This window comes from Oreochromis niloticus, linkage group LG17 (genome assembly GCF_001858045.2).
Source record: "Oreochromis niloticus isolate F11D_XX linkage group LG17, O_niloticus_UMD_NMBU, whole genome shotgun sequence".
Lineage (NCBI taxonomy): Eukaryota > Metazoa > Chordata > Actinopteri > Cichliformes > Cichlidae > Oreochromis > Oreochromis niloticus.
In genome coordinates this window covers 17,768,498-17,777,630 of record NC_031981.2, presented here as the reverse complement: position 1 = coordinate 17,777,630, position 9,133 = coordinate 17,768,498, and the positions used below count along the sequence as shown (strand labels likewise).

Here is a 9,133-nt window from a genome sequence, read left to right as displayed (position 1 = left end):
ACTTTAGCCAATCAGAGATCTCCGAGGTCTACAGGCGCACTGGAAAGCTGCACAGTCAGACATTTGGGATTGTTAGTTTGGGTTTTGTGATGTTTTTTTTTTTAATGTTTCTTCACTGTTAGTCTGACTGTAACCTTTTAGTGAACACTCAGACCCTCCCTTTTCTCATCTTTTACTTGAGTTGCCCGGTAATTGCAATTTTCCTTTTTAATTAGTTGAAAGTGATTTTGTTTTATGGACAGGCATTTAATATAATGCTTTCTTTTGGTCCATTCAAAGCACTTTAGACTGCTGGCCACATTTAACCACACACTCATGAAGCGCTTTACGCTTTAAGCACTTTATCTGTCTCTAACCCACGGCTAATTTTAGAATCAGCAGTTAACATAACCGAGCCGGAGCACTCTGAAAGATGACTGCATCCCTAATCCCTGCAGGCACAGGTGGAGAGCAAACTCAACACAGAAACGAACCAGAGGGTCCAAACCAGGAACCTTTTTTCACTTTGAGCTGAGGGTGCAAACCACTGCACCACTATGCCACAAATGCCATTTTAGTTCAGGGTTAATAAAGCCCTTCAACACTTTCTTTAAAACAGGAAACAATATTCAGTAATAGTCATTTTCTGATTTTCTGTGTTTGCATCTAGCATCTAAGGCCAGCATGGGGACAAAACACAGGGAACTGAAAACCTGATGGCAAGTTAATGAGTGACAAGAAATATTGTCAGATGCAGCTGCAGCAATGCATCGAAAAAAAGGCACAAAGTGAAGGAAACACTGTCATGGCGGCTGCTGACCTGAACATCACATTCAGGGTCAGGTCGATCCACTGGCACTACAAGAGTGGCTCTCCTTCTCATCACTCCCGCTCTGTCTTTGTGGGATTTGTCTCTTTTTCCTGTGATTGTAAATGTGTGTTGGGACGCAGTGAGAAGCTTCCCTCGCTCGCATCTCTTCCTCATGAGGACGAATGAAGAGGGAAGAGAAAAATCCGTCAGGACATGCTGCACAGCTGGATCGTCTGTCACACCGGATGGCTGTTCACTCTTTTACATCTCTTAAATACAGTCTTTACAAAGGATATTTCATACTGTTGTGGTTTTTAATCATTTAATATTTGATCTCTGTTTGTTTTTTTATGCACAGATCACTATTTGAGTATTTATTAGCCCACTTATTTACTTGGATTATTGGTATTTGCATGATAATGCACCACATTGTGTAGGAGTGTGTGTCAATGTTGAATAAAAAAAACAAACCTGAAAACAAACTGTGGTTTGTTTGACATTTTGCAGAAATACACAGTAAATCTAATGTGTGTCATATATCACAAAAACCAGAGGCATGTTATATGACAGCAGCAGTGGTCGCTCTTTATGATCTTTATCCACACCAGTACAGCAGCAAGTTAGAACCAGTACTATCTAAAGGATAAGGTGTTAACAAAAGTTAATGAATAATCACATATTTCATACAGAAACTACCAAAGTTTGTGAATAATATATCATAAAAAAACAGAAAACAGTAGACGGGAGGTTGTCTTGCTGAAAACAATGATAATAAAACATTGGTCACACGTGAAAGCAGCTTACTTCAATGTAACTGTGCCACCGGTGACCTCAGTAATCATGTCGGGACCAAAAGAGGTCATTATTGCAACTGAGAGCAGTTTGCCTTCAGGGTTTTCTGCCACAAAGGCTTACTGGCAGAAAGGTTTATTTTATTTTTATACTATTTTCAGCTCGGTTAGGTTTAGAAAAAGATCAAGGTTTGGGTCAAAACAGACTCTTTCAACAAAGCCTTAAAGACAAACTTCCCCTGTCAGTGTTACAGAGGCACAAACACCACTGAGGGAGGAGGTCTGGGTGGATGGACAGCTCAACAAAACAATGGACGTCAGTAGTCAACTACTTGTTTCTTTCATTTTTGTTAACTTAAAAAAAAAAAATCAAAGATGTTTTAGTTATTATAGGTTATTATTGATAATAATAATCCCGGTAGCAGACATCCAGATTTCAATAAACAGGTTTAATTTGACTTTATGTTTTTTCCTTAATTTTATACCAAATATTGAAAAATTTTTGTACCTATTCTGTTTTTTTTATTGCCATCAATCCTCATATCATCAGTTGTCAATCATCATCACATTTATTATGAATAAAAGAACACACACACACACACGGTTGTGGCAAAAAAAGAGCATGTATTCAACCCTTGGAAAAAAAAAAACAACTATTGAGGACATGTCAAAACATAAATTCCACCCAGAGTGTGTCACAAACCACTGCTGTCGGAAGGTAATTTCATTATGCGTGTGTGTGTGTGTGAGTGTGTGTGTGTGTGTGTGTGTGTGGGTATGCATGGATGTGGGGGAAGGAGAGGTGTATGGTTAACCATAGACTGAGCTCTTTGTCTCTTTCACACACAAACCATCACTGTGCATCGCAGAGCACACTTGAAATCTAGGTCATGTTAACACACACACGCACAGAGTATTTTTAAAGGCACGGCAAAAAGAGAACAATCAGATGTGATGAAGATGAGGCTCGATCTGTCAGCTCACCACTGAGCTTCTTCAGACTGCTCACCAAATCCCCCCCGCTTGCTAACAACTCTGTTCGATTTCATCAGCGCTTCAGCACTCGCAGGCTCTCAGAGGCTCTTTTGTCTGATGAGCTGCTGTGTTTTGGGGTTTTTTTCCCCTCTGTTGTAGCCAGTGTCTCAACCTACCTCGACTCGATTCCTTGTAACACCAGACAGAAAATGTGTGAACTTGTTGCAGTGAGCTGTGGGTTAGAGGTGCAAGCAAGTTTTTCCAGCTGTGAAAAAGGCAGTTGTGTCTTAAGGTCGGGGGCTTAAATACAGTCATTTTTTATGCTGATGATTCAGCTCTTGATTTGCAATTTTAAAAAAAATACACAAACACACACACACACACACACACACACACACACACACACACACACACACAGATACAGTTGAAATTGGATTGAAATGAAATAATCTTGTATAAGTATTGAACTTTGACCCCTACAGTGAGGGGATTAGGTTGCTCTTTTATCCTGCACAGGGGACTTTTTTTTTTTTTTTTATTCCCTTAGAGGGAACGGTCACGGCAAATCAATAAAAGTATTAATATAAATATGAAACTGATATGAATTAGATGTTATAGACTTCACCAGATCCCATCCCAACCACGAACAGCCGAGACCATTCAGATTATTATGAGTCAGACCTCAGTGCATCAGTGACCTCAGGCCCAAAGAACATGGTGTCATTTTTAGACCTTGTTTGTATATTTTTGTCTCTGCATGTTCATGTTCACGTTGTCTTGTTTTTTTAAACCTGTTACAGGTACCAAAGTTCAAAATGAGTAAATATAAAAAAAACAAACAAAACAAAAGCAATTAAAATTCTATTTTTATATTTAATTTGTTTACTTATTATTTTGTTCACTTAAATGTGTATTTTAAACAATTTAGAAATCCTTTCATTTTTTTAATTTTAATCTGCATTTCATCTTTTTTCTCAAACAGATGTAGGTGGCTTAGTTGCCATCAGGTGAACTCTCACTTCAAGTGTTCCACTAAGAGATTATTCAGCTAGTGCTGTTTCATATTTTGGGGCTTTTTTCACAAACAGACATTTGTTTTCCCTTCAAAATCTGCTGCATAAAAAAAAAAAAAAATCAATGTTTTCAGTGTTTCGAAGAGAACAAAACAGTTTTTCCTCGGGTGTTTCCGGAAGCCTACATGTAAGCTCACTTGGATTGGGATTTGGGGAGTCTGAAGGCAGGGTCGGGACTTTGAACTCCATGCCATGTTTCTGAGTAGTTGTAGCAATGAGGAAGGGGCATTTGTCCTGAAGGTAGAGGCTGCTGCTGTCGGGGAGTGACTTTGCCTTGGTTGATCTGCAGCAGAGATTAGCTGGGTTTCCAAGTAACATCTGCATGACAGCCAAAGCTTCCCAGCAGGTCGAGCAGTGTTTTATGCTTTGCAGCAGGTGCATAGGACTCAGAATCCAAAAAAATGTGAAAAAAAATAAACACTTTAGGAGAATTTCGTAGCTGATCAGCAGAAGCCGTGCAGACAGAATCCAAACTCTCTCCTGCCTGTGGGAGTAATCTGTCTTTTCTTCTAATGAATTGCCCTGAGAGATGCACGTGTCCCCTACATCCACAGATCCCAATCTGAATCCAGCAAGGCATGTCTCATAAATTATGCGTTCCCTGAGCTTTTGATAAGCTAATAGATGCCTGAGTGGAAGCAAATTGATGCCGCGCTCCCGCGACTCAGACGGAGAGACACGATTCAATATTGATTAATGTTTAGCGAGGACTGAACTGCGGCCTATCTTGAACATCACACCTCTGTTTATACGACAGAGCAGTTTCCTCTCCATTGTTCATTATTCATATGTCATCTGGACTGCCTGTGTGGCTCTTTCCCATCTGCTGAGGCTCCATTTCCATATGCTTGGCTCGGCCAAGCAAGCCATACATCTGATATGTTGAGAGAGAGGGTGAGAGAGAAGGAGAAGCAGAGGGGGGGTATAAATTCATCTCTTTTTGCTCCCTTCATCTCTCTTTCAAAAGGTAATGCATTCATTGATGTTATCATTGAGGGAACTGATGAAATGATAAAAATGGAAATAAATTGCCGCTTTCAAAAGAGACAGCAGAGTAGTGGGACACAACGGGACCGTGTGGGAAGAAAGAAGTGTGTCGGAGTGCTGTGGGTGGGAGAGAATTTTAAAAAGATAGATGTATAATTAGGAGCTGGCCGAAAAGTCTGCCTGCATGGAAAATCACAGTGAATAATTTGAAAGGGGAAACGCTAAAAAAAGACTCGGTAAAGCCTTTTCATTTTGCTATTTCAACATTAGTTTTATCACTCATGAACTTTTGCTTGAGTTTGCTTGTAGAAGCAGGATTTGGGGGCTTTAAATCGAACTAAAACAGACCTCTGTGACCTGCTGCAGATGTAATGTATTCATGGACAAATCAGAAATCCAGTAACTGGGGTTCAGTGTTACTGCAAAGTTTGACAAATTAACAGGCTTTGCACCATGACTTCTGTGTGTTAGTCAGCAGTATATAAAAACAGGGCTGTGACTCGAGTGCTAAACCCTGTGTAACATTTCAGAAAGTGTAAGGTGGAAATGAAGCCAGAGCTGCATCCTGACACCAATGCTGCAGAAAACTTATAACAACACGGGCTCAGTTGTTGCTGTTGCAATTTTTCCTGTCGTGATGTGGGATAAAGTTCAAGTCTGAGGAGAGTCTGTTTCCAGGAAAAGCTGTTATTTAACAGTGATTCAGCATTTTAACTCTTTCACATCATTTCTGAAACTTGAGGAGGGGAATATTTAGAGTGCTGGGAAAAAGGATTTGTCTCCTTCCCGATTTCTTCGTTTTTTTGCATATTTACATGGTTCACATCATCAAGGCCAAAAAAGGCAAAAACAAAATGCTGTTTTAGTGATGATTTCATTTATTAAGGGAACAAGTTATCCAAACCTACCTACCACCACCCAAACCCAAAAGGATCATCAAGGTGGCCAGATCATTGGCCTGACTCGTTCTTGCTGTTGAAGCAAGTGTCGGGGGCTGGGTCTGTGACCCAGCGTTTTGAGATGGTTTTGTATTTTTGATCTTCTTATGTTAAGTTGGTAATAATAAGTTCTTGTGTTATTATTAGTTAGGATTCAGTTGAGTTTTATTCTGGTTTTTGTTTCATTTGTGTCTCCTTGGTTATGTGTCATGTTTCGTGTCTGTGTTGCGCCCACGTTGTCAAGCTCATGCGTCATGTCTACATCTCTCCATTTTCCTGTTTTGTGTGTTTAGTTTTGCTTTCCTTGTGGTGTCATGTTTGTGTCAGCTGTGTCTCCCCAGGTGTTTCCACTTCCCTCATTACCCTTCTGTGTATTTAAGTCCTCTGTCTCCTTCTGTTCTTTGTCGGGTCTTCTGTTGTCTTCATATCAAGTCTCGTCAGGTCACAGAGTTTTTACTGCTCAGGTTCATGTTTAGACTTTTTCTCGTTATGTTTGCATGTTCCTGTTCAGTTCCATGTTCATGTCCCATGTCTTAGTTTTTAAAGTTAGTCATAGTTTTTCCCAGTTTAGGTTTCAGTTTGGTTTCACCCTTGTTTCGAATGGACTTGTTTTTCTGTTTTTTGTATCGCTTTTTGTTTACACACCAGTTCATTTCTCCCATGTCTGCATTTTGGGTCTGTTTCATAAACTCCCCTCCATGACAGTAAGTCTGACAAATATGCAAAAACAAATGAAGAAATCAGGAAGGGGGCAAATACTTTTTAACATCAATGTTTTTGATTGCACTGAAAAGGTCCTAAACAACCTAAAGATCGAAACTCAAAGAGCAAAGCAGGCAAAGCACGGGAGCAGACAATCAGGACAACCGAAGCAAGACACCAGAGAGAAAGCAGGAGACAACTTCAAACACAAACAACTAAATGTGGACATAAGGACACGGGAAGACCAGGAGACACAGAGAAGATGCAGAAAAAAGAACAGATGAAGTTCAAAAACCAAACAGATGTTCAAAGTCCATAAACATTTACCTAGAACTCGAAAAGTAACAAGTCATTTGCAAGATCCTGGCAATATAATAAAATCTAAGTAAGAGTGCACAACTCAATAAATCAGATAATAGAATAGAAGTAAAGCTAAAGAAACTAAGAGAACAATAAAAACATGAACCAAAACACATGATCACAAAACAAAAGAAAGCCAAACAGGAAACAACATCAGTTTTATTTCTTTAGCGCATTTAAAAGGAACAAGGCTTTACAGGGTAGTTTAAAATAAGACTAAATTATAGATCAATAAAACAAATGCAGTAACATAAAAACAAATTTAATATATCCTTGTTGGTCTTCAGACAACAATTCTGACGGCTAAAGAACCCAAAAAACCCCAAAACAAATTTAATAAATCTGACCAAAAACACATTAAATCAAAAAGACACCACAAGATTTACAAAAAACAAACAAACAAAAAAAACCCTGATGAATCTCAAACTCAACTCAAATTAAAGACCAAGATTTTTTTCTTTAAAGTGAATTATACGTAAAAATATCAAGTAATGAAGTTTCTGCAAAAACCTGCTCCTCTCTATGCTCCAAAGCTCAAACAGTAAAATAAAAACACCCAAACTGAAATATATTCACTAAATAACCGAGGACTATTGCTGGACTATTCTGGCTTATTGCTGGATTGTAGCCACAATCACCAACAAATTTTCTAGATTTAAAGCCATTAAACTGAGCATGGTGTTACTTCAGGTTCAGGATGGTCTCTTTTCTGGGGTGCAAAATAGGGCAGATTTCCCAGAGGTGCCACCACTGCAGCTACACACAGACTGTAGTTTAGCGGCTGTGTGACATGCCGGTTTTTGGCATTAGTCAGTCGGGGTTGTCACTTCCGACATGTCATGTTTCCGTGCGGTGGGCTGCTGGTGTGAAGAGTGAATTGAAACCAGCCCTAACCAAATAGTTTTTTGTGCCTAGGCTGAAAAGTCAGGAGTAAAAAGTTAACATTAGGTGGAGAAAAAGAGCAAAACCGAATGTAATATCATTACTTTCTGGCTGATTAACCACCAGACTGACCACTGCCACTCCTCCAGCTTCTTTATGTAAAGTCTTCAAAACAGAACTGTTGACTTTCCACACCAACGCCAAAAGACACACCTTATATCTGACAAGACTCTTGTATGTGGGATGAAGACTGACCCGGCTGGTTCATCTCCAATGGGGCGCACTTTATAAACGTATCAACCTGCTAAACCTGCCTTTATAAATGTGTTAACAGTCGCTGAGCATCTGCAAAGCTGGCGCCTCCTTTTCATTGACTCTAGGTGTAATCAGTGCCATCTCTGCTGTCATTTTTGCCTCCTGGCTCCATCCTGGGGGAGATCTTTGCTGCTGCTCTCTCTGCCTTAGGCTTTCCATGTGTGCACAGGGAGGGAGGTCCCAGAACAGAGCCACAACCCCCAAAAGATAAATTAGTCAAGGTGGAACTGACAACCCTCTTCTGGCTGTAATGGCGATGACTGGAACACGTTTTTATGCATTTGCTGTCTGCTGCTTTTGATTTTTTCATTTATGAGGGACCGCAGAAAGCCATTAAAGCTGCAGTTAAAAACACCAGCATGTATTTGCATTATCCAAACTCTCACCAAAGCTCTGCAGCATACTGTGATGAACTGTTTCTAACAAAAACAGCCTCGACCATAAGAGTTGGCTTAATATAAGATTGATGACTGTAAGAAACATGTTGCATGTATGCAATCAATCATCTGCCTCATAGCCATCATGTCAAATAATATTGACTGACAGACATCAGAATTTTAATCAAACACTTGATTGATTCCAGATACGGGACGGCCACCGCCTTCACTGAGCTGAAATTATTAATCGAAGGGGTCAGAGAGGTAATGCAAACCAGCAGAGAGGCGTTCCTCCCTGGGTAAGAATATTTAAGTCAAAGGTATTGTAAATAAAAGAGGGAGCACAGTAAGAGTTAGCTGGACATGTTGAAATGCATCTTGCAAATATTAATTCTTAAACCAGAAACCACCAGTTTGTTGATATTTTCTCCTTTTAGAAAGGATTACAGTTCACTGCAGGAATACAAGAAATTCTCCGATCCTTTAATAACCATGTAAAAGGCCTCTGTTACATTCAGAACATACAAACTATTACCAGACAATCTTCTGTTAGCAATGTTATATTATCTTGTTGAATGTTATGATGGCTCATTGGTTAAATTAGCATTTTAACATTACTACTTTCTACTGTGTGCTGAAAAGCCGGAGAGTCAAGATTTTTACCAACAGTAGGCATATTTTAGGAATCTCACACTCCTCCTGTGCAAAAAAAGGTGGAATTCTCAAATAAAAAATGTGTAAGTCCAGTGACTGTTGCTCACCCGTCTTCTCTTTTAATCATTTAACACCAAAGCAGCGCAACAATACAAACTCTGAGGTGACGCCATCAGCCAGCTCGCTGGTTTGTAAAGAACAAAAACCGAGGATTATCAGTACATGCCTCAAATCTCCTTGGTGCCCTGTGCCGGTGACCTCGTCTCTGAGGTACTGGCAGTAACACGAG

The 9,133-nt window shown here is 39.7% G+C and overlaps 1 long non-coding RNA gene across 1 annotated transcript; it reads left to right on the top strand.

Annotated features, from left to right (window-relative positions):
- The first annotated feature begins 5,988 nt into the window (after nucleotides 1-5,988).
- LOC112842601 (uncharacterized) lies at nucleotides 5,989-6,652 on the top strand. The gene is made up of 2 exons (XR_003214440.1): nucleotides 5,989-6,258; nucleotides 6,349-6,652. It is a non-coding gene; the product is annotated as an uncharacterized LOC112842601 (long non-coding RNA).
- Nucleotides 6,653-9,133: the final 2,481 nt, after the last annotated feature.